Raw genomic sequence first — 26602 nt, forward strand, 5'->3', positions numbered from 1 at the left:
CAAGATCAGATATGTATTTTAAAGACACTGACAATGAATATGATGAATTAGAGGTAAGTTTAAAGGCATGAGTCCAGGTAAAAATGTAATATTATTTGAATTGGGATAATGTTTATAGGAATGAAAGGAGAAAAGTGAGTAAAGAAAAGTAAAATTCAGAACTGGGACGGATGGGATTCAGTGACTGACAGTTTTAGGAATTCAGAATGATGGAGGAGTTTATATTGACTGTAAAGTGCTAGCTTAGCTGACAACTAACTAGTGGATGGTGCTATATTAAACTAAGGTGGTAAACACCAAAAAAAATCTGATTTTAGAATATGTACCCCAAGAAGTCCAGCTGAACATGTTTAATTTTTAAGTGCATTTGGGATATAACTGGAAATTAACACCTTGATAGCTATCAATTCATGTTTAGAGTTCATAAAAACAGTTCTGGGACACAGTTAAGTTTGTGGAGTCATTGACCTAGCTGCATTTGGTTAGTTAGAGTCATAGAATGGGCATAAGACTTAACTGAGAAAATGACGATGCCAAACTTTAAAGTAGGGTATAAGAAGGGGAACCAGAAAAAGAGACTGAAGAAGAACTCAAAGAGTGATCCACAAGCCATTGAAGAAGAGTTATCAGTAAGAAGAGACTGTTGACAAGATCATATTTCCAAAAAAAAAAAAAAAAAAGAGACTGAAAACAAACCATTAGATTTGGCCATTAGGATAAGGATGTTCTGTAATTGAGCAGTTTGCATAGGGTTGTCAGAGCAGAAGTTATACTGTACTGAGCTGAATAACAATTGGGTTGTAAACAAATGGAGATTGTAACTTTAGAACAGTGATTCTCAACCAGGCATGACTTTGTCCTCCAAGAGACAGTTGGCAATGTCTGGGGACATTTTTGGTTATCACAACTGGAGAAGTGCTACTGATGTCTAGCAGGTGGAGGCTAAGAATGCTAATCTATAATACAGGGCAGCTCCCATCGCAAAAATATCATTTGGCTTAAAGTATCTAGTACCAAAGTTGAGAAATCCTGCTTTAGACAAAAACTTTAAAGTCTGGTTGTGCAGAGAAGAGAAGAAGGATGGTGACTTGTTATGGAGGAAGAATCAACATTTTCTTAGAGAGAGATTTGAGCCTAAGAGAAAAAATTAGTGAAGGAGAAAGAAAATAAATACAGAATAGTTCATCAAGTTAAATTTGATTGTGACACAGTTCGTGGGTTCAAGCTCCATGTCAGGCTCTGCACTGACAGCTCAGAGCCTGGAGACTGCTTCAAATTCTGTGTCTCCCTCTCTCTCTGCCCCTCCCCTCACTCGCACTCTGTCTCTTTGTCTCTCAAAAATAAATAAACAGTAAAAAAAAAATGGTGATAAAAGAGAGTATATTCCAAAGTATAACTGAGGGATGAAATTTGGACAGCAGAAGGAATTTCCACCACTCCCTCTTCCCTTCTAAGATAAGGAGGAAGACAAAGAACAGGCAAAAATATGAATGTAGATAAGTGGTACATGGGAGAGTATTGTCAGTTTATGGCTGAGAAGTAGGAAGCCACATTATCATGAGAGAGGGGGAAGAACATAGAAAACAATAAAAAGAACAGACCTTAAGAAAAATGGTAAAATTTGGAGCAGCGAAAGGTGGGATTGCAAAGAGAACAAAAGAGAGATGTGTAAGTAATCCTTAAGCAGCCCTAAAGAACAAGTTGAGTTTTGAAATTACAAATATGTAAGGGAACTGACTTGCATTTTCTCAGACAACACTCAACAACCCATGAGCAGTATCAGAGAAAACAGATGTTTTGGGGTTGCCAGGATACGGGCTTTCCAAAAAGGTGCATTCACCCGACAGAGATTCTGGTGAAATATGGTTTTGACATGACTGTCCCTATCACAAGTCATGTCTTGAATGTAGTTGTATACTCCCAAATATCTAGGCTATAAAACGATTATTGATTAAAATAATCCTTTGGGGTCAGGAATAATATCTTGCTAATCACTCTTCGACAATAGTTTTAATTCCTTTTTCTTTTGTCATCTGCATAGATGCTAAATAAATCAGGGATAATTGAATGATGAAGCTGATAATCTAAACTGAATTTAGAGTTAGAATGTTCTTTCACACAATACTCATTTTTGGTTCTGCATTTATTTTATTATATTTTAATTTTGCACGCTCAGAACCTCAAATTCTCTTTTTTTCCTACTTTCTTCAGTGTGTCTTAATTCTTTATGGCTGATTTTATCATTTTATTATTAGTGCTCCATTTGCAAGTTGCCCATTCTCTCTAGGTTCTTTTGGGCTCCAGGTTTTATATTGCATGACCTATTAATGATATAGCTCATTTTGTGGCGAATGTTACATCCTTAAGACATTTACAAAAACACCCGATATATCTTCAGTTGTAATTAGGTCAAATAATTCTACAAAATTTCTTTTGTTGATTGATTCTATGGACTCATCATGGCTTTTAGTGCTATTTTTTTTTTTCCTGGCACACAGATAATTATTTCTATTACCATCCTCAAATAACAATGCTTTTCTTCTCCAGTCTTTGTCTGGAGCTGCCCATTAGCTCACTGACATCAGAGTTTCTAAAATGTTGTTTTTGTCCACAATTAATTTACCCCAGAAATTTCAGCTGAGCTGCAAGCATCTGGTTTTCAGCTCAGTTCAGCTATTTTTTAATCCAGATCTCTTATATTTTCAAATAAGCATTTTGGAAGTTCGGGTGCATTCTAGATTGTGTGGAGAGGATCCAATTTGGAGGTATAAGTTTATAAACTTACTAGAATACCGTCTTTTTTTTAAAGTGCAGATATATGTTGATTTCATTGCTGAATGATTTTCTCCTCTTCAGTTTTATCAAACTATAACTAGATATCAGCTGATTTTATTTAAATATTTACTTGCCATATTGACTTGCAGACCTGATCTCAGTCAATATACCTTTTGAGCTTTCTTAAACAAAGAACCAGCTATTTTTATAACTCAATTATAGTAAGTCATAGAACAATAACAATTCTAAAGTATAAATCTCTTGGTTCACCTTGTTAGTATATCAATTAGATTTGACCACTATGAACATTGACTTCCTCTGATCAAGGTTACAAAATAGTTCAACAAACTAAAATTCCTATTTTTTTATTGGTTTCAGAATTCAGTGATTCATCACTTACATACAACACCACACATCACAAGTGTCCTTCTTTAGTATCCATCACCCATCTAGCCCATCTCCCATCTACCTCCCTCCATCAACCCTCAGTTTGTTCTCATATCATTAAGAGTCTCTTGTGGTTTGTTTCTCTTTCTTCTCCCCCACACATGTGTTCATCTGTTTTGTTTCTGAAATTTCACATATGAATGAAATCATATTGTATTTGTTTTTCTCTGATTGGCTTATTTCACTTAGTGCCATACACTCTAGCTCTATCCATGTCAATGCAAATGGCAAGGTTTCATTCTTTAAAAAAAAATTTTAATGTTTATTTATTTTTGAGAGGGAGAGAGAGACAGAGTGTGAGCAGGGGAGGAGCAGAGAGAGGGAAACACAGAATCTGAAGCAGGCTCCAGTCTCTTAGCTGTCAGCACAGAGCCCAGTGTGGCGCCCGAAACCATGGACCACCAGATCATGACCTGAGCTAAAGTCGGACTCTTAACCAACTGAGCCACCCAGGCGTCCCAAGACTTCATTCTTCTTGATGGCTAAGTAATATTCCTTTATCTATCTATCTATCTATACCACATATTTATCCCTTCATCAGTTGATGGACATTTGGGCTCTCTGCATAGTTTGACTATTGTTGATAATGCTGCTACAAACATCAGGGTGCATGTACCTCTTCAAATATGTATTTTTGTATCCTTTGGGTAAATATCTAATAGCACAATTGCTGGATCATTGGGTAGTTCTATTTTTGGTTTTTTGAGGAACCTCCATACTGTTCTCCAGAGTGGCTGCACCAGTTTTCAATCCCACTAACAGTGCAAGAGGGTTCCCCTTTCTCTACATCCTCACCAATACCTGTTGTTTCTTGTATTGGTAATTTTAGTTATTTTGAATTGTGTGAAGTGGTATCTAATCATGGTTTTGATTTGTATTTCTCTGATGATCAGTGATGTTAGGCATCTTTTCATGTGTCTTTTAGCCATCTGAATATCTTCTTTGGAAATTGTCTATGCATGTCTTCTGCTTGTTTCTTAACTGGGTTGGTTATTGTGGGGGGGGGTTGAGTTTGCTAGGTTCTTTATAGATTTTCAATACTATCCCTTATCCAATACGTCATTTGAAAATATCTTCTCCCATTCTGTAGGCTTCCTTTTAGTTTTGTTGATTGTTTCCTTTTCTGTCACAGACTATGAGTCCAGAGTTCTCTCTTGTCCAGAAAGAGAGTAGATGCAGAATTGAATATGAGGGAGGCTAATGTCTGGGAGGAGACAAGAGCCTGAAACAGGGGTTTCGTCTCCATATTTATTGAGCTCACAAGATATTACCCACGTGGTGTATGTGAAGAAAACACGATTTTACACATGTGAATGTGGAGAAAAAAAATCAGACAGTAATCAGTAACTTCTGTGTTTAAGAAGCAAAGGGTCTGGGGAACAAATGGAGTTTGTGATCAAAGTGTACATTGGTGTCAGATGGAAAGTAATTTCCTGCAGGTGATCTAACAAGTTACTCATGATCCCATTACAATATCTAGCTAGCTAACCTCAGGTGTTTTTGTTTTGTGGTGGTGGCTTTCTGCCCTAAGCTCTTTTCTAACCAATTTATATAAATAGAACCTAGTTCCCCATATTTTTTTTTTTTTTTTTGTGCAGAAGCTTTTTCTCTTGATGAGGTTCTAATAGTTCATGTTTGCTTTTGTTTCCCTTGCCTTCTGGAATGTGTCTAATAAGAAGTTGGTACAGTCGAGGTCAAAGAGTTTGCTCTATGTTCTCCTTTAGGATTTTGATGCTTTCCTGTCACATATTTAGGTCTTTCATCCATTTTGAATTTATTTTTGTGTATGGTATAAGAAAGAGTCCAGTTTCATTCTTTTGCATGTCACCATCCAGTTTTCCCAACACCATTTGATGAAGAGACTATCTTTTTTCTATTGCATATTCTTTCCTGCTTTGTCAAAGATGAGTTGACCATGAGAGTTGATGGGGGGTGGGAGGGAGGGGAGCGTGGGTGATGGGTATTGAGGAGGGCACCTTTTGGGATGAGCACTGGGTGTTGTATGGAAACCAATTTGACAATAAATTTCATATATTGAAAAAAAAAGATGAGTTGACCATATAGTTGCAGGTCCATTTCTGGGTTTTCTATTCTGTTCTATTTATATATGTGTCTATTTTTGTGTCAGTACCATAATGTCTTGATGATTACACATTTGTAATATAGCTTGAAATCTAGAATCGTAATACCTCCAGTTTTGTTTCTCATTTTCAGGATTTCTTTGGCTCTTCAAGGTCTTTTTTTGGTTCCATACAAATTTTAGAGCTGTTTGTTTTAGCTTTCAGAAGAATCTGGTCGTATTCTGACAGGGATTGCATTAAATGTGTAGATTGCTTTTGGTAGTATAGACATTTTAACAATGTTTGTTCTTCCAATCCATGAGCATGGAATATTTTTCAATTTCTTTCTGTTCTCTTCCATCTTTCATAAGTTTTCTATAGTTTATAGAGTGCAAAAATTCCCGTTTTTCAATAGATTTAGCTAGGATTCCATTTATTCCTTGAAGATAGAGAAGTTTTGATAGGTAACTCTTTTTAAATTTTTTTTTTGTATTTTATTTTTGAGACAGAGAGACAGAGACAGAACACAGTGGGAGAGGGGCAGAGAGAGAGGGAGACACAGAATCTGAAGCAGGCCCCAGAGCTGTCAGCACAGAGCCTGACATGGGGCTTGAACTCACAAACTGTGAGATCATGACCTGAGCCAAAGTCAGATGCTCAACCTACTGAGCCACCCAGGCACCCCATATGTAACTCTTTTATTTATTTATTTATTTATTTATTTATTTATTTATTTATCATATGTAACTCTTTTTAACATATCTTTTGGAAGTCACCTGGGTGATTCAGTTGGTTAAGCACTTGAATCACATTGGGCTCTGTGCTGACAGTGCAGAGCCTGCTTGACATTCTGTCTCCCTTTCTCTCTGCCCCTCCCCTGCTTGTACTCTCTCTCTCTTTCTCAAAAAAAATAAATAAACATTAAAAAATTACATCTTTTGGGATGTACCAGTCACAGTGGACATGTGATCTTTTTTGTTCACCCCCAAAAAAAATCCTCATTCAGATCCATGGTAACAGTACCAAGGAATTTACTTGAATATCTATCCTGCCCTGTTCAGGGCATAAGATATTTAGGCCACTCAGCTCCAGAACTTGCTTCTAATAGATTTAAGCCAATCCTCATGTCTCTACCACTGGCTACAAGGAGAGACTGTAATGAAAACTTAACTCAGTCAAGTCAATGAGATACAAAGACATATTGGCTTGGGTCTTCAGTGAAAGGTGTTTCCACTTTATTCCTAGGATCTTAATAAGAGAGAAGCTTTCTTTATGTTTCTGAATAAGGAAATACAGTGTTTGGGAACAGACACTCTGGAGACAAATTTACTGGGTTGAAATCATGGCTACTGCAGTTATATGACTTCGGGCAAGTTATTTAATCTCTCTTTTCCTCAGTGTTCTTGTGTGTAAAATGGGAATATTAATCATTACTAGTTATAGAGTTGTTTCAGAAGACTACATGAGCTAGTACTTCTTAAGCACTGAAAACAGTGTCTGTTACATAGTAAGCACTATTACAAGAAATAAATACAGTTCTAGGAAGCTGCTTACAGCTATCCTAGGAGCAGTCACTATCAGCAAGGCGGAAAAGGAAGGTAGAGAGAAGAGATAGAAAGTTAGGACTTCAGTGATTGCATTAACTCTGGGCTTTTCAGTTATATGAATCATAAAGTATGTCTTTATTGATCAAACCTGTTTGAGTTAAGCTTTCTGTTACTTAAAATCTGAATATTTCTTGCAAGCAAGTGAAATGCTACCATCTTTAATTTAACAAACACTATTAAGCATCTATTAGCCTTGGGATATAAAGATAAGTAAGGATGTAGTGTCTCACATTCAACACATATTTATTGAGTTCCTATTGTGCAGTCATTCACGGCATCTTTCATGACTCTAAATAATTATAATGCGAGATGTTATAAACTCTTTTTTTTAAACCTTTTTTAATGTTTATTTTTGAGACAGAGACAGACAGAGCATGAACGGGGAAGGGTCAGAGAGAGAGGGAGACACAGAATCCGAAGCAGGCTCCAGGCTGTCAGCACAGAGCCCGACGCAGGGCTCGAACTCACGGACTGTGAGATCATGACCTGAGCCAAAGTCGGAGGCTCAACTGAGCCACCCAGGCACCTCTGTTATAAACTCTTTAAGACAGACATAGATAAGTTACCCTGGAATTCAGAGAAGTCATGTAGAGATTGGGCTATTCAGTAAGTCTTCTTGAGGCAATACTGTTTTAGGAATCCTGAAATAAAAGCATTGGAATGCCTGGGTGGTTCATTCAGTTAAGGATCTGACTCTTGATTTCAGGTCATGATCTCAGGGTCATAAGAGTGATATCTATTTCAGGCTCTGCACTGGGTGTGGAATCCACTTGAGATTCTCTCTCTCATTCTCTATCTCTGCTCCTCCTCCATTCTCTCTCTCTCTCTCTCAAAATAAACAAATAAATATATAAATAAATAAATTTAAAATAATAGCATCCTTTCTAAATATTGCTCATCTATTCATTCATTCAAGGAGTATTCATTGAATACCAATGTGTGCCAGACTTTGTGCTAGGAGCCAGAGATTAAATATTGAACAAAATTAGACATGATCCTTGTTCTCATGGAGCATCAGTGGAGTGGGGGAAAGTCATTAATTAAATAATCACATAATGATACTACAAATACAACTTTGATAAGTGCTATAAAGAAAGTTCACCAAGCTCCAAGTTCAAGAGTCTGAGATAAAGAAAATGTGAAGGTCACTTATAGATTATCTGCATTTTATAAGTGAGAAAACATATAAAAAAACTATATTGCTCAATATCTCTCATTTATTTGGTGTCATAGCCAGAACTGGAATCCAGTACCCTTGAAACCTTACCTACTGATTTCTCCATTATACCAAATATCATACTATTAGATGACATTATGCATTTTGGTTTGAAATAATCCTAGGACAATCATGGTTCCTAGTAAAGATTTTGTTCTCAGAAGACACAGTATCTATTTCTCATGACCAATTAAAATCAACATTTTTAAGAAAATTATTTCATTAGCAGTCTTCTTTCAGTAAGGTGGCAATGCCATTATGCTAGAATAAGGTATTTTATAGCAGCATAAGAAAGGTTAAGCTCTGGGTGTGGGAGGAGATGAACATCTGTAATACATTTTCAGTACTAAATTAATGTCATTTCCAGTTGTGCTGGCCAGATTTCTTGCCTTTCTTTGACAGACTTAAAGAATGAAAACCACCCCAAATTATGTGTACTGGAGGTCACACGTGGCTTAACTGGACTCTTTGGTTGAAGTGTCGACATGTGGCAATTTTGTAGAAACAAATGATCATTATAGGGGGCATGATAGTCAACACAAATAGGATGCAATTAGCATGTGTCACTACTGACTTCTGGTGGAAACATCTTAATAGACAACAAATAATAAAGGTCAGTGTATTGAGACCAGCTCAGTTAATTAGTTTCTTGTTGTTTCTGGGAAAGAAAGTAAGCTATTTTAATGTTGTTTCCCCTCTTCTTTCAACAGATATCACTACTCCCCATGGGAAGAATCAAGATATTCTCTATGGTGTCTCCCTTATGTAAGGAGGACTACAGTTTTACCACTTTCTTTGCAAAATAGGTTTTGTTTTTTATTGCATTTTTCATGCTCAAGGTTTCCCAAAGCAATTTACAGTAATGAGTTTCAACTCTGGATTGACAGTGGCTTGGTAGGCAATCATGTTAGCCGTTACATATTCAAGGCCTAGTTTACACCAAGCCCTGAAATTAAAATCTTTCTCATCACAAGAGGCAATGTCTCTGGGTGACTTGGTTAATCCTCCTCTCTTTATCCTACCCTGCCTCTCCCTCCCCTCCTCTCTGTTTTTCTTTCTTTCTCAACCCACTTGCCCAGCACAGACACCTGCACTGACAATTTTCAGATGGATGTAAAAGGATATCACTCTTACAGAGATATTTGATGATTAAAGAAACTAATTTGGAGAATGTTCAGAGCATCTTGGAAAAACATCAATACACAGAACCAGCTGAATGCAGCTTGAACTGGGTCTGCATGCAATTCTACCAGCAAGGCTAAGCTTCCCTCCAAGAGACCTACAAATTCAATGTCTTTCCCTTTAAACACTCTATGCCTGGTACTCCTAAGTGCCCCCAGAGAACTCTGCAAATCTCCTATCATAATCTTTCATGATATTTATTGTGTTTATTTGTTTACCTGTTTATACCTCACAGTAGACAGAACTCTATAAAAGCAGCAACCTTGTCTAACTTGTTCATTGTTGAAATAATAGTGCTTACTACATTGCCTGACCTAGAGTAGTTGCTAGTAAGTATTAATGAGAAGGAAGAGTACAGAAAAGAGGGAAGTAAGAAGAAGGGAGCAAAAGTGGATGAGAAGGAGGGAAAAGGATGTAAAAAGTGTCAGGAAAGAAAGAACAATTTTTTGCACATACTGAAATAACTTATGATTGGTCTGATTCATCATAGCCAATCTAGAATATTTAGTTATAAAGGTAACTGGTTTACCTTCTTCCTAATGCAGGAATCTCTTCTATCACAACTCTGATGAAAAGTCATTCAGTCTTTGCTCAAACTCCACAACTTGACCCAAATAGCCTTTGATATTTTTGAAAAGCTTTATTATTAGACCACACAACTTATCTCCTGCACCTTTGTATATTTGTCCCAGTTTGTGCTTCCAGCATTAGTGAAGTAATTCAACCTCTTTTTATGCATGAGATCCTTCAGATAATTGAAAGGTATTCTTTTAAAAAAATCCTAGATCTACCCTGATCATTATCTTGGTCATTGTCTTCTGGGCATCCTCCAGTTTCTCTTGAGCAATGATAGCACCTATCATTGTAAAGAATATTGTAGATGTGCCTTCATCTGACAGTACAGCATTGTTCTCTGCACTGATCAGGATCCTCTACTTCTATTTATGCAACATCTATTGATTCCCTTGAAGCTTCTGGTTCTCTAACACTTCAGATTCTTTTTACATTAATTTTTGTGAATCCATGAATTCTGTGATCTTTATTTTCAATACAGGGTGTTTTTGCTTGTTGTTGTTTTTATTTGGTTTGTATCTATTTTTTAAAAATTCAGAACTTTGCTACTTTTACTTTATCTTGGTTACTTGAGCTTATCGTTTGTGAATATTGATATTTAAAAATGTCCTGATTTGATCATTCATTTCCTATTAATGTTAGAACATGACAGGATATAAGTAAAACAAAGTGCTAGGCTCTGTGCTAGACTTCGAACATACAGAGTTAAATAAGAAAATTCTATCACAAAAAAAATTAGACATTACTAGACAAAAAATAAGAAAATAAAGTCAATGACTTATAGGGCTATATGTAAGTGCAAAGCACTAAGAAAATACAAATAAAAGTATTTCAATCATCTATTGGTAAGAAAACAGAAGGCTTCCTGGAGGAAGTGACAGTTGATATGAATTTTGAAAGATGCGTATGAGTTAGCTAAATGAAAAAGAACAAGAAAATTTCAGGCCAAATAAATAACATAGGCAATAGCTTGGAAGCATGAAAGAAAATGACATAGTCTTTCATCTACTTTATTAGCCTTCCCTTTCATCTTTGTTTCTATCACAAATTTTAAAAACACACACTTTTTTTTTATCACCATCCAAGTTTTTGATGAAATATTTAATATATGCTTATGCTGGCTTTGTATGCCATGGTATGGTAAGAAAATGATTCAGTTGGGACAACTTGACACTCACTTATAACCTGTATTTCTAGAACTTAACATTTGTTTGCCCAAAGTCTCCAAATCAGTGAAAAAGGTTTTGGCCCAAAAGAAAATATGAACTGGTTTTATTCTCCTAATATTTATGCAGCTGGTAAAGAGGAAAAAAAAAGAAGAATACGGGACAGTTGTTCTGGCAATCTTTACCTTCCAGACACTGGGTCATCCGTTTTCTAGCGGATGGGAAAAGAATTGCCACCAGCCAGAGCTTGTCACAAACAGACCACTAAATCTAGAACTCAAGATACTATCAGATTAACTCATTTTAATTTTTTAAATGTTTATTTACTTTTGAGAGAGAGAAAGAGACAGAAAGTGAGGGAGGGAGGGGCAGAGAGACAGGGAGATACAGAATATGAAGTACACTCCAGGCTCTGGGCTGTCAGCAGAGAGTCCGATGTGGGGCTAGAACTCACGAACTACAAGATCATGACCTGAGCTGAAGTCAGACACTTACCTACTGAGCCACCCAAGCACCCCAAGACTGGCCCATTTTAATGAGCTAAGCAATGACTTTCACAGAGATTTAGCCTGTATTAGTTAGAGTAACATCAACACTGATGAAAGCAAAACATAACAAAATAAAATTTCAATGACGTCATACAACAAAATTTAACATACACTTGACTGTTTGATAGCAGTTCCAGTTCAATGGGCATTTCTTTACCTAATGATTCAGGGACCCAGGTCCCAAACATCTTCATGTTCCACTCATCATAATAATGAAGCTTTCAAGATTTTCATGCTTATGCTCATCAGAGTCATGGGATTGGAAAGAAAAGATGGAAAAGAATATTCACTTCTTAACTCCTTTGTCCTAAGAGTGAAATATATTTCTGCTCACATTCAATCAGATACAATCAGTCATGTGACCCTCTCACTGATCGACTGTTTTTATGTTCTCTGGAAAGAAACGGCCAAGTTTTGTTGTCTTCAGTTGAAAACTTTGCCAGGAGTGTCACGAGCTATATAGGGATTTAATTATTTTTATATATTTTAAACACACTCTTACAACCAATTCAAATACTTTATTTAAAAATCAACTGAATATCAGCCATTTATTCAGCACACTTCTTATTTCATTACCTCATAAGAAGCCATCTCTTGTAATTATTAAATTATTACCATTAATTAGTCAATTCTCACTAATACATATTTTAAAGTATAACTTCAAAATAATTTAACAATTTTCAAGCTCATGAAAATGACTTTCTGAAAATCTAATAAACCTGGGAGCATTTGTTATTGCCAGAAAGAAATAGGTTAACAAATAAAAAACAGGAATGGTATAACATTGCTCTGAGATAGACAACATACACTAAGCTTTCTTCCAACACCATAATCAAACTATTTGGTAAAATTACTTAACAGGCTATGCATATACTAACTATATTATTACCTAGTGGATAATATTCCATATTGTTAAAAAAAACCAAGAATATCCACCTTGTCAAATATTTTGCTGAAGGGAAGCAACTCTATGTATAAGCTTACCTCGATCTGCTTGACTCCTAATCCTCTTTTAATACAAACAAACAAACAAAAAAAAGGTGTGCCGTGCCTTTGTAAGAGTAGGTTTTTAACCCATGTTGTCTCCTAGTGAGGATCAAGTTTTTGCCAAAGTGCTCAGGAATTATTTATTGCATTTCAAAGTGATTCTGGAAAGCAAGGAGCTATACCAGTCTGAGATGGCCTGAAATCCATCAGCTACACAGTTGAAGATCCCTAGGGATCTCATGAAGCAGTCTTTAAAAATCCCAGTAAATTGGAACAACCATGGCTTTCAGATTTCCCATTTCTCAGAGTTATTAAGGCATAGGAAGAGAAAGAAAGGAAGTTATAAGGAAGAGAGAAAAAAGGCCCTCATACTAGGTATCCTAGGAGCAAGGATATGGTAGCATGTCATCAGAATTCTGCAGGTGTTTGTCTACCTAGTGGCTTCCTCAAAGGATTTATCTCTTGAGGAAAAAAATGGCTTTGTTCACATTCTGCAGCATCAGAAGAAATGCTTGATTATCTATTTGCAAAGGCATATTATAAACAGATATACCCTTAGACTTTTCCTTCTGGAAAACTACCAGTAAAACTAATCTGATAGGAATTGAATAGGTATATTTCTATGGCAGCCACAAAATAGACAAAATATATAGTTCTTGATACTTTGTCAAAGAACTTCTGTGGCAACTTGTGGGAAGGTAGAGATGGCTTCTATTTCTTGGGTTATTTTAAGATGCCAGAAATATTAGGCTTATATTAAGAAAATGGAATACTCAAGGAATGCTGTCCTCTTTCAATTTTACTTTGATTACTACTCTACTCTAGAGCCCTTTGGGTATTTGCAGTTTGGATTCTTGAATTATGTGACCCAGAATTTTCCTGTCATGAATACTCCTCTGGAAATCCATGGAGGCAGAATACCTTGGTTTGAGTCCTCCTGACTCTTTCATTGATTCTCACTGGGATACACCATTTGATTATTAACTTTATTGAACCTCAGCTATCAACTGCAAAACAGAGATGATGATATTGATCTACCTTACAGGAATGTACAAAACTTAAATAAGATAAGCTATTAGAAAATGCATAAGGTGTTAACTTTAGGATTATCTCCAGAAATGGAGAAATCTTACTTTTTCCATGTAATATTCAGGTAAGAAGAAAGGCAGAAAGCCTTCCCTCTGAAAGCAAAGACCAGTGTACAGTTACAGTTAGGATAATCCCATACTTAATTTCTTTAGAAAGGATGCTTGTCTTTTATGTTTGTAATTATTACTGTTGGTCCTCCAAAAACAGATGCAAATTAGATCAATGACTAGAATTTGGAGCCTGGTGGTATGGAAAAGCATAAATGACACAATGGCTTGTGTCCGGCAGCTGTCATTTCTGAACTGATACATTGTTATCAGTGCTGGAAAAAAACACATGACATCTACTGACACTGATTAAAGCTGATTTTCCCCTGAAATGCTCTCTCACATCTATTGCACAGTAATGAGTCATGCCCAATGTCAGCCTTTCACTTTCTGACTGTCTAAGTACACATCCTTGGATAGGCTCCAGCCAGGCTGACATCTGAAATATAATGAACAATGCCATTCTAAATTGCCAATAAATGTAAAAGTAAATGTGTGAGGAGCCATATGGAACTTGCTATTGTGCTGGATGCTACAATACATTGTTGAGCATTATTTAGCAGTGGGAACTGTGTACAGTAACGGATGGGTGACATAATTCTCAGTGTGAAGGCACCTTGAGCAAAAAAGGCAACTTCTGAAATAATAATCATATAAAAATGTCCACGTGCACTTCCAGACCATAGGAATACTCTGCCAGCTTCTGTGATATATAGCCTATGCAGGATGAGAAGATTTCTAGGTAGCTAGCTGCCTTTTGAGTCAAGTTACCTGCCATCCAGGCAGTTTCTTCTCTGGGCCAGCCACTAGGCTAAACACTTGTGAAGCAGTTTCTGCTCTCAAGAATCCCATTCTGCAGAGAAGAAGACAAACTTAAACACATTATTACAATAGAATACAAGAAGTACATTGTCTGAGAAGTGTCCATGGTGCAATGAAAGTTAAGAGAAAACAGCCATTTAATGAGGTGCTATGAGAGGAGGAAAAGGAAGAGATTGACAAAGGAAACAATAATCAAAGACTTTGGATATGGAATATTTCATAGGGGAAGACGAGGGGAAGGGGTTTTTTGGCAGAAAGCATATAATATGTAGACGCAAGGTGGGGTGAAATATGGCCTCTGTGCATGGCAGCCAGCAGTCTGGATGGCTGCAGCTTGGGAGCCCACGGGGAAGGCGTGAAAACTGAGACAGAGCAGGAGCCAGATTACAAACACATTTGAGAGCTAAAGATAATATATAGTAAATTTAACAGAATTTTGAGATGTTTCCAACAATTATCAAGCACGTGGTAATGTTGGTTAGCCCATAAAAATGCACCTTGCGGATCTCACATTGTCCAGTGAGACTTTTCACTTTTTTAGGTGTATAATGTGTCAATGGAGCCTCCTAGTTCCCAGAGACCCAGTGATGTTCTCTTGGCAGGAATATTCCTACTTTTCTTCTGACACAGAAGCCCGTAGAATGAGTGATTTGGTAGAACTTCATCAAGAAGAGTAAGGTAATGTCCATCAATCAGGAGACTGGTTAAATATTTCAGGGTACATTTAAAATGTAGTACTCATTGCAGTTAAAATGGATGAGGTAGTTCTTTACACATTGACTTGAAAAGATGATCAAAACATGTTGCTAAGTTAAAAAATAGATTTAAAAGATGTGTACAAAGTATTGTAGGAAACACACCACAATATTACTATGACTCTTCTAAGGAGTATGCCTGAGTAAGATGGAGATTTTATTTTTGACTTTATATATTTTTACTTTGCTTATTTGTGTTACAATGAGCTTATATTATTTTACAATTTTCACACTCCCCCTCCTCCCAAAACACAAGAGAACAGAGTATAGAAAGAGAAGCGAAAAGATAAAGGTGCGATATTCACACACACACACACACACACACACAAACCCTTCTGCTTGGAATTCTTTTGATGAGATGACTCCAAACAACCACTCAACAAACTCCTTGGCTAATGATTTTTTTATTGACTTGATTTAATGTATGGTTAAATTAACCCAACTGCCTGGTTGTTTTGGATCCAGAGAAAAAAGCCCATGTTTCTTTTACCCCATGGATTTATTTTCTTTAGGCCCAGCTAGGTCTCCTAGTAATTTTTCCTGTAATAAAACTGTATTGATATAAGACCTCTCATTTTTCAAATTACATTTTAAAAATTTAAGGAAATTGAGGTGAGGCTGGAGGATAGATTCTGATGCTTACAAATTAAAGTGTTAAAGGTAGGATGGGGAAGATTTCCTGAGTGCTATGAGTTAAATCCCTTCACAAGTATTCTTCAAATTAAGCCTGCTAGCAAACTTTGGTGTATGTATGTTAGTCTCTGTTTTAACAATAAAGAGGGGTTAAGTAATAAATTAAGATGACACCTAGTAAGTGACAGATGTTTTGGGATTTTAAAATAGGTCTGTGTAGACAAAAACAGGCATACATTTCATCAAGATGAAAACTGGTTCTAAAGAAATTCATCATAAGTATCAACCCAAGATATCTCAGTAGTCAAAATAACTTAGCAAGGAGAAGGATGCCCATGGAAATAAAATAAACAAGCTACAAAGGGTATGTCCAATCCCATTATGTGCTGAAATCTGTTCCTCCTTCACATCTTGGCTTCTTTTAGGTACAACATTAAATAATGTCTTGAACTGAATTAGAATGGACTGTTTACACACAAATATTAGTATTTTGGTCATGGATTTTTAGGACAAGCCTCTCTACCTCCCAGAAGCTCTTAGTCATCTTCAGGCTACATCCTTGGGGAGCCACATTCGATGACCCTAAGTCTGCTTCTCTGATTCTGTTGTTCCATTTGTCTCCTCTTAATAGTTGAAGCCAATTTGGATTTGAAATGGCTGGGTTCACTGCAGAGATTAAAGAATAATTTTGTTTACTCTTAATTCAAATGAACCCTGGAGCCTCATTAGTTATTTCAGTCCTAAGGCTTTGCTCCAGGAAAGAAACAGGAGATTGTTTTCAGACTCTGAAAACTATAAAGCACAGATCTGGTGTCCTCCCATCCTTTCAATTCTCTTCCTTTTCTTCAACCATCAATAAACAAGACAGGCTCAAAAGTACTGCTAGTGGTTACAAGATTCAATTAGAGTGAGGGAATTTCTTGGGAAGAAGGGATTTGAATTACTTGGAAGAAAAAGAGGGTTGAAGACCCTTAGGATCCTGGAAACAATAGCTGTGGACTGTCCAGAATAAGTTTTTAAAAGTGACATTGTGGGGGCATTATGTGGCCAGACTAATAATAATAGAGATTAATGAGATTCTTAACCTCTTGGGCTTCTGGAAGAATGACACCAAGCATGTTATGGATAATTGGCATGGACGTGCAGGGAATGGTGCTTCACCAAAAGGAATTTGTGGTCTTACCTATAGTTAAATTCCCTTGAAAATCTTTTTGAAGAATCCCACCTTGAAACCCTCTCCTATTCCTTTTTCCTTCAGTACTTGGGTATGTGCGGAATTATCTCCAGCATTGGAACTAACTGGAGTGTCTTTACTTGAGTGTCACGTGAAGATGTTGGCTTCATTTGGCATCCATATTGCATGAGAAACACATCCCATAGTATCCTATATTTGCTCTTCATGTAAGGAGATGCTCTCACTCTGAGAACAGACAGGAAGTGAAACTCACTAAAGGAATAACTGATGCCTCTTCTGGAGCACAGCTTATTGAGTGTAATAACTCACGGAACTGCCCCTGAGATTTAATATTAAAAAAAAAACATTATTGTAGGGGCACCTGGGTGACTCACTCAATTGAATGTCTGACTCCTGATTTTGGCTCAAGTCATGATCCAGGGTTGTAGGATCAAGCCCCACATTGGGCTTCATGCTGAACATGGAGTCTGTTTAAGATTCTTTTCTCTCTCTCCCTTTGTCCCTCCCCAGCTCACGTGAGCATGTGGGTGCTCTCTCTTTCTCTCCTTCAGAATAAAAACATTAAAAAAATAAGAAAGCATATTACTATGAAAAATGTAAAACATACACAAGAGTAGAAAAGGGAATATAAGAAACCTTTATCACTCTGCTAAAACAATCACCAGCTGCCTGACAATGCTATGTAAGTTAATATCCTTATATTTTTCTTTGGATAACTATACGCAGGTGAATTTTTAAAATTTAAATTTGTGAGTGGCATACATTCATCAGCCTGCATTTTAATCATTGGAAAAAAAACTACGCTGTGATCATATTTGAAGCTCAAGCCTGTGGCCCCAGGTCATACCAATTTTAGTAACATTTATAGATTTTCTACACTTATGTAATATCTTGAAACTGGAGGTAGGGAGGAACCCAAGCTGAATTTCCTCAGATGCTAAGAATATAAAAAGACCATATGTAAAGGGATCCCCCAACAATTATCTTTAAATAAAGGGGAAAATCTTTGTAGCAGGCTGATTTCCCCCCTCTCTCCTCACACTGTTTACTCCATTCTCTGTCACTAAAAGGAGTGCAAAGAAGAAGGCTTTATCTTTTCTTTTTCTCTCTATAAGCCTAATTTGAAAGGTGGATTTTGAGCTCATGTCCTTAGTGTCCAGATGAACACTAAGACTATGACCCAGATCAGTCTTTTCTCTTTTTAAATTTATCCTAATCCTCTCATCAATATTTTTTTTAAAAAATCAATATTTTTTTAAAAAATATTATAAAAATATTTAAAAAAATAAAAAAAATTATTTATACCGGCAGTACAAGAATTTGAATTTGATAACCCTTTTAGTATTCCTATGTGTTCTATTTTGAATAGTCAGTGAGCTTTCCTGTTGCTTTGTCAGGATATATTTTGTCCTTTAGAAATTGGATTCCATTCATCTCTATGCTACACTTTTATAATTTGACTCTGGAATTTTTCTAAAAATGGTTAAATGTATGTTTTACAATATTGAAGTTCTGTGAATGGTTTTAACTATATTTCCTAGGCTAAGACAGGATAAGGATTCTTTACCAGGGGAATACTATCACTTCAAGCTGATGTTTTTAAGTGAGCAGGCAAGAAAATAATAATAATAAAGAGGAAATGCACCAAGTATTCATAGGCAATGCTTCTAAAAAACAACCACTTCACCATTGCTCAACATGTAACTTGCAAGATGTCATAGAGATCAATATTACTGGACTGAAAACTCATGAAAAATGGAGATATCTTAGTTCAATCATCCATGTGTTCATTATATGCAAAAAGGAAAACAACTTTTATAACCACATGCCTGAGACCTTAAGCATTTACTGAAATGGAACAGAAACAGCAAGGCCCAGGGCCTCCAGAGCAATTGGATTAGAATGGGAAAATTTTCTCATTGAGATACTATAGGTAAGCTATCAAAATGGCAAGGTTTGAATGGAATAATGCACATCATCAGGAAAGTAAAACAAAAAATCTCCCAAAACATAGCACATGTAACCACAATATATGCAAATGTATTTATTTATAAATCTTAAATTCACCCTATAAATTATGCACTATGAAACGAATATAAAAGGATAACATAAATAAAAATATAAATTAGAACATTTACATTTTCTTCCCAATGAGCATGTTGAACAACACCCTGGAAGAATGTACCTTACCTTGCTGTTCCTTGTTGTAAAGAATTCTTTCATGCTCAAAAACAGCACTCCCTCTGGTTTTCTATATAGTTCCATTATTAACCATATCATTTGATCAAGGAAGTATTGAAATCTATGGCTCAAAAGTTTTGCAACAGATAGAAGTTTAAACTACTATATTACCTTCATGAATTTGTTTTGCCAGGTAAAATTAGCCCTCTGAATAAAGTAGAAACATCTCAGATGTGTGTATTTCAAATAGTCTCAGTCAAAAAGGACAGCTTTTAGGGCCTGGGGTTCCTGGGTGGCTTCTGGACCTTTGCTGTCATAAAAAAAGGATGTAAATGAAGGATAGAAAGCCCATGTGTTGAAGCACATCAACTATCTTTGTCTTACCTGGGCTCTGTTTTTCTTCCCCTCAGTGCAGCTACCATGATGTCCCTGCATGCTGTGGGCATCATTTCTAGAAAAAAGCCAATATTGCTTTAAGGAGTTCCTGATTCCTCACATCATAGTCCTTTGCCTTCACCTTCCCCAAACCACCACAGAATTTCTTAAAGGCTCTATGTTCTGCCTTCTCTCCAGGTTCAAGTGGAGACTAAGTGACATAGAAGGATTAAAGTATCTCATGCTTTCCATTCTTTAAAGAGATGGTTACATTTCTAGTTCCCTTCTTTCAAAAGGAACTGGAATGTTTGAATTTGAAATATTGTAATAGATGGTATAATTTTAGTTCACTGCTTTTTTCCCATCAGGTTAAAAATATCTTTCAAATAATATTCTTCTCATTGGATTTTCTTAGTCTCAGATTGTCTCAAACCGAAATTTGGAGGCTTTTATTAGTTGATAGTAGCTCCTTACTATTAATCATGCTCTTTGATATATACTAAATTTGACTTGATTTATTGAGAGATTGATACCAATGACCTTAGAATGAATAAAAATCATAATCATATTTAATACTGATGCCTGGTTATCATGCTAGCTGCATATTAATAACCTGATGGATTTGATGATGCATTTTAAGTTGAAATATTAGAGATTTTTCTTTTGTTTGTCTGATTCTATGTTTTCTCATGTGTCCATTCTATTTACTTTTCTTTAAAACAGAGGTTTCTCTAATTTATTCCTAAAAACACACCTCTTATCTTTTTTATTGAAGTATGCAGGTAGCTATGCATAGTAAACCATATTTCTCATTAATTTTCAAACTTTGCTTTCTGAGTGAAGAGGTTTGGAGTCCATGATGGGATAGGACTTCATTAAAATCCTGGTTTTTATTCTCAAATTTAAATTTTCAAATGCTTTTCAGCTACATCTCAGATATGTCTATTAAATCTGGATACTTCTTTTCACCCTTAATAGTGCTGAGATATTTATTATACTTATATAAAGTATACGAAAACTGGAGACACTCCATGGTATTGAAAACTGAGAATTCTGACCCAATATGCATGATGAGTCTTAGATTTGACCTGGCTTATTTGGAAAGCTCCTCTGTCAGCAAAATTTGTCTGCCAAGTGAGAACAAGAGGCCTGGCATTGTTTTCAGAGGAATTCAGCCTGTTTTCAGAATGTGAAAACATTCTCATCTAGAGGCTAGAGATTTTAATGACTAAGGTATTTGCCCAAAGATAAGTGAATTGAGTGCAATGGAGAAGGAAGTTGTGTAAATATTTTAGATTTGCAACATCCTGTTTTATCTGTTAAATTTTTATTGTTACTTGTCACCCTCATAAAAGCACTGCATTTTATTCATTTGAAATTAAAATCATAGTGGCTGTCTCTAGTAAAAAGAGATTGAGTGAGATGAGCACCTAGTAGGTCTTAGAGATTGAGCTTACAATATCCATTCAGCTCTCAAAAGCCAATCATGGGATCAGAGTCACCTTGTCAATGATTGGTTTAGAAATAGAAAAATGATCTATTCTTGGTCAATGAGACATGAAGGAGACCATTACGAGAGGGCCTCAGAAATATGTTCTTGCTTTTAAGTAGTAAACATGGAGGAAGACACTTCTTTTCTACTTGCCCTGGACATTGTAGTATCTGCACACAATGGCCAGAATCACTGGAGCCCGCTTGCTGTCAGCCTGAGGTTGAAGTACACATAGAAATGAAGGAAGAGCTAAGGTGTTGGAGAAGCAGAGACCAAGTTTTCACACCTCCCTTCTGATGCTATTCTATCTCAAGGTTTGCAATGTGAGCTATTCATTTTTGTTCTGTTTAAGCTGGGGTTAATTTTCTGTTCCTTGCAAATGTGAAAACATCTCTGATTCAAATAGATCCAAGATCTTGATCCTCAATTAACTGTCTACTATTACCTGTAACTATCAACAGAGAGATGCAAAAAGAAAAGAAGGCCAGGTAGATGTATGCTAGGTAATCTAAAGAGGAGTATATGGCAGATTCCTTTTGTCCAGACAAGGAGCATACATAAACAGCCTCATTTCCCTATACATCAGTAGTTCTTATGTGTGTTCTAAAGACCCTTGGCAGTCTGGTTAATACCAACAGACCACTTTAAGATAAATATTTTTAAATTATTTTTTAAAAAGCATGTAATCACAAATATTATATTGCAATAGTTATCAAAATATGTTTAAAAAACTAAATTTGTGGTGTATATTACACGTGCTTCTTCATCAATGGTTTTTTGTGAAAGACTTGTTGCCAAGTCACATAGCTACTATAATTTCAAAGTACTAAATAAAAATATTTCAAGATATCTGCAAATATTAAGTGATATAAAAAATCAACATTTCCTATTTTATCATGGCCACAGTTTTTGTTAATACTTATGTGGATTATTACCTTCAATTCATAACTGAAGAAAATACTTAATTTTAGTTACAGTTAGTGAAATAATAATATACTGATTTTATTATCCAATTTATAAGCCCTCTAAATTCTATCCAAGGGTAACTTGTTTAGGAACCCCTGTTCCTACCTTTAAAAAAATATTCTAATCCACTTTGAAGACAGACTTTTTTGTTTTGCTAATTGGGCCCACATTAGACATACATAACATTAGAACCACAGATGTGTATACTTGTATCAAATATAAATTAAGATTGCTACCACCTCAACTCTTGGACATTTATGTTCAAAAATCTTCTAGCTACTTTTTTCTTATGATGTTAGTTGGGGATTTTCTAGACATTTACCAAAAAAAAAAAAAAAAAAGAGTTTTGTTGTTATTCGCAGAGAAAATTCCAATTTTTCAAAACTATTTTTCTTTCTGTATAATCTAATATTGGAAAGTTACATGAGTATTGCTTGGAAATAAGCTCTTTGACTAGGTGTTATTGCTAATCTTGGCTAGAACAACAACAACAATAAAAAGGTGAAATTTGTTATCTGCTAAAATGCCTATCCTGACAATCATGATTTCCATTTTATTGGTCCAAACCTCAAATGTAATTCCCTAAAAATCATTTACAGTTTCACTCTACATCAACTTAAAAATCTAGAAAGTGAGAAAACATATTTTATGATTTTGTAGAGTTTTCTCACAAAGCTCTATATTTAATTTAAAAAGAAAAAATAATTTAATACTAGATAGATATCCCCTACCCTCATTCCAAACTCCCATTGCGAAAACATTTCAGTTGGGTTCTGTCCTTCAGCATATCCCAGTAAACTTCGCAAAATGTTCGCATCTTTTCATTTCAAATAGATTTGATGTACAAAAAGTGGTGGCTTCTTTTCATTGAGTAGATAAATTAGTGGAACTATGGAAAAAAAAATATGAGTGACAGGGTCTAGAGGGCCTGGAGGGCAAATATATATATATATGATATATATACATATATATATGTATATATATCATATATATGTATATGTATATATATGTATATATATATATACACACTTGGCAAGTATAAATATGTATTTGGCATATACATACATATATATATGGCAAATATATGTTATTATATTTGTATTGTAGTATACTATAGTATTGTATTATAATGTGTGTGGATAGTTGGAGAGATAGATAAGCAAATTGCCCTTGAGCAATGTTGTGATGTAGCAGTGCTTCAAGCACCCACCCTTTATAAAAGTAGATGTATTTTTAACAATAAGATTCATTTGCAATGAGCAGCCTGATGTTTCAATGTTGTCCATCAGTGTAACTTTTCTATTAATTGAACTCTCATTGTTAGTGGGAGCTGTAAGAAACTACTGGAGGATAGTCTCCTTGGGGTTTTTGTTTGATCAAGTCTTCATCATTTCCTGAAATGGCTAAGCCTCATTAATAGCTACTACTCCTTTCAAAAGAAGCTGCCCTGTTTCTTCACCTGGAGCTTATCAGACTTCAATAATGAATGATGTGGAGGAAACTGCTAGGCATTAGCATTAGAGTCATCATTAGAGACAAGATTATATTGTTAAAAATTATTACAGCCAGAATGAAGATCAGGATAACAGAGGAATATAAGAGGTAACAGACTCGCTTGAAAGAAACATAAAAAATTGGGTGAAATGGAAGCCTTAAAGTTTTCAACTTCTCAAAAGACTGAATTCAATTGATTCCTTTTTTTTTTTTTTTTTTTTTTAGGTTAAGGTTGATACCATACTCAAGATCTGCTTTGAGGATGAAGCCATGAAATTCAATTCTATTTATCAAGTATTTATTCATTTGTGTATTTATTTTTCAAGTAATTTTTGTTATAAAAACAATACGTGGTAGAACTTCCTCAATCTAATAAAGGGCATCTAGGAAAAAGAAACTCACGGTTAACATTGCATTTAATGGTAAGAAATTAATGTTTTCCTCTTAAGATTATGAGCAAGATACTCTTGCCACTTCTATTAAATATTGTACTGCAAGTTCTAGCCAGTGCAGGAAGGCATAAAAAGGATATAAAAGGCATCCAGATTGGAAATGAAGCAAAGCTATCTCTATTCACAGATAACATGATTTTTTATATAAAAAATCCTAAGGAATCCACTAAAAAAACTATTACAACTAATACACAAGTTTGGCAAGTTTGCACAATGTAAGAGCAATATACAAAAATCAATTGTATTTCTATACAATGGCAATAAATTTCTGAAAGTAAAATTAAGAAAATAATTTCATTTATAATATATAAAGGTATAAAACATAAAAGCATAAAGCCTGAACTCTGAAAATTATAAAATATTGTTAATAAAATAAAAAAAGATTAAATAAATGGAAAGGCATCTCATGTTCATGGATTAGAAGATTTAATATTGTTAAGATAGAAATATTCCTCAATTTTATCTACCATTTCAGTGTGATCCTAGCATGACTTTTTATAGAAATCAACAAGATGATCATAAATTTATATTTAAATGCAAGGGACCAGGGTGCCTGGGTGGCTCAGTTTGTTGAGCATTAGACTCTTGATTTTGGCTCAAGTCATGCTCCCAGGGTTGTGGGATCAAGTCTTGCATCGGGTTCCATGCTGATTCTCTCTCTTTCTCTCTCTCCCTCTGTCCCTCTCCCCCATTCATGCATGCTCTCCCTCTCTCTAAAATTAAAAAAATAAAATTAAAGGGACCAAGAATGGCCAAACAATCTTTATAAGAAACAAAGTAGAATCACATTTCTCAATTTTAAAATTTACTACAAAGCTGCAGTAATAAAGACATAGTGGCATTAGCATAAAGATAGACATTTAGATAAATTGGATAGAATTTGGAGTCCAAATATATAACTGCTTGTGGTCAATTGATTTAAAAAATGCTGCCAAGATTATTAAATTAAAAAAAAGTCTTTCCAACAAATGGTTCTGAACAACTGGATATCCATATGCAAAAGAATGCAATTGGACCTTACCACACACAAAAATTAACTTAAAATGGATCACAGACCTACCAAGGCCTAAAACTATAAAACTCTTAGAAAAAAAAAAAAAACACAGAGTGAGTCTTCACAAATCTAGGTAAGGCAAAGCCTTCTTAGAACATTAAAAGTGCAAGAGAAAGAAACCAATGATTGGATGCCATCAAAATTAAAAATGTTTGAGCAAGACAGCAGTGTAGAAATTTCTGGCATGTATCCCTTCCCAGAAACAGCAATATGAACAACTATCCACATGCCAAAGGAAAAAAGAAAAGAAAACAAACAGACAAATGAAAAACCTTCACAAGGGGTAAAGATTCCAGGTGAAGGATTAAAGCACATGGTAGGAGGATAGAACTAAGAAAAGACATAGGAAAGAGGGTAGGAAAAAAAGTTTCACATTATCTCCATCGCTCCTCCCCCAAACCCAGGCAGTCCAGTGAAGAGAAAGACACCCTGTCCATGGGGAAAGGTGCATCAGGTAAGCACCAACTTCATCACAGACCCAGCACTACACCCACATCAGCTCTCACAGTCCCAGGAGGCTCCTGTGAACATAGGATCCTGGGCCACTCAAATGCCAGGCCAGCACCCCATAGATCTAGACTCTAGACTGGTTTACATGGACCAAGGCTCTTGATCTACCCCAGTGCCAAGCCAGTACCCTGTAACCTCAGTCTTCAGGTTAGCCCTCACAGACCCAACCTCCAGGCTGACCCCATGGGATCAGGCTACAGACTCACTTCTGTGGCCCCAAACTCCAGGCTCACTCTGGTATCAAGTTGGCTCCATTTATTCTCCAAGACCAAAATGAAAACCAAGAAAAAAGAAAGGAATTATTATTTACTATTCTTTATACATTCTCTCCACTTACTTCATTTTATACCTTTGGTCATGCTATCCCTTACCTTGAAACATCTTTACCAACCCTCAATTCCACATAGCCAAGTCTTAGCTATACCTCAAATTTTTCTTAAATGTTAACTCTTTCAGGAAGCCTCCAAGGCAAGAGTAGGAACTTTCTCATCTCTGAATACCTCTAGTACTTTATGGCTATTTTTTATGCCATTTGCTACCTTGTATTATAGTTATTTTTCAGCCTGTTCTGATCCATTTCTTCTATTTCAGTTCCCAGTAATTGATACAGTAGCTAAGGGGCTTTATTTTGCCTGAGATTTTCTGTCACTTCTAATGTTCTCCTATCAACAGTTCATTTGTGTTTATTCTATGAAAGGATGTCTTTTGTTATTTCATGTATGTATTCATATTTTCTGTCAATTGTTTTACTGTGCCTTTTATTAATTATATAGTAGCACAAAAAATGAGTCTCATGTTTTGGCCTATCAAAATCAACAGTGAGATGAAGCCACCTGAATTTTCTTTGGGAAACTTACTCTTGTCCCAAGGAATCCTGTTGAGGTGAGTGATGGAATTCCAAAAAGGAACATAGAATGAGGAGGGAAACAATTCCCATTGTTTCATGCCTAGGACTAGATAAGAAATCATAGGGATG

General features: G+C 35.7%; 1 long non-coding RNA gene across 1 annotated transcript; it reads right to left on the bottom strand.

Moving 5' to 3' along the window:
- Positions 1–15590: 15590 nt before the first annotated feature.
- On the bottom strand, positions 15591–26518 carry LOC125921415 (uncharacterized). Its single transcript, XR_007457460.1, has 5 exons — positions 26484–26518; positions 25833–25886; positions 19668–19734; positions 19455–19593; positions 15591–16573 (listed from the first exon to the last, which is right to left on the bottom strand). It is a non-coding gene; the product is annotated as an uncharacterized LOC125921415 (long non-coding RNA).
- Between the last annotated feature and the right edge of the window lie 84 nt (positions 26519–26602).

Source organism: Panthera uncia, chromosome D4 (genome assembly GCF_023721935.1).
Source record: "Panthera uncia isolate 11264 chromosome D4, Puncia_PCG_1.0, whole genome shotgun sequence".
Classification (NCBI taxonomy): domain Eukaryota; kingdom Metazoa; phylum Chordata; class Mammalia; order Carnivora; family Felidae; genus Panthera; species Panthera uncia.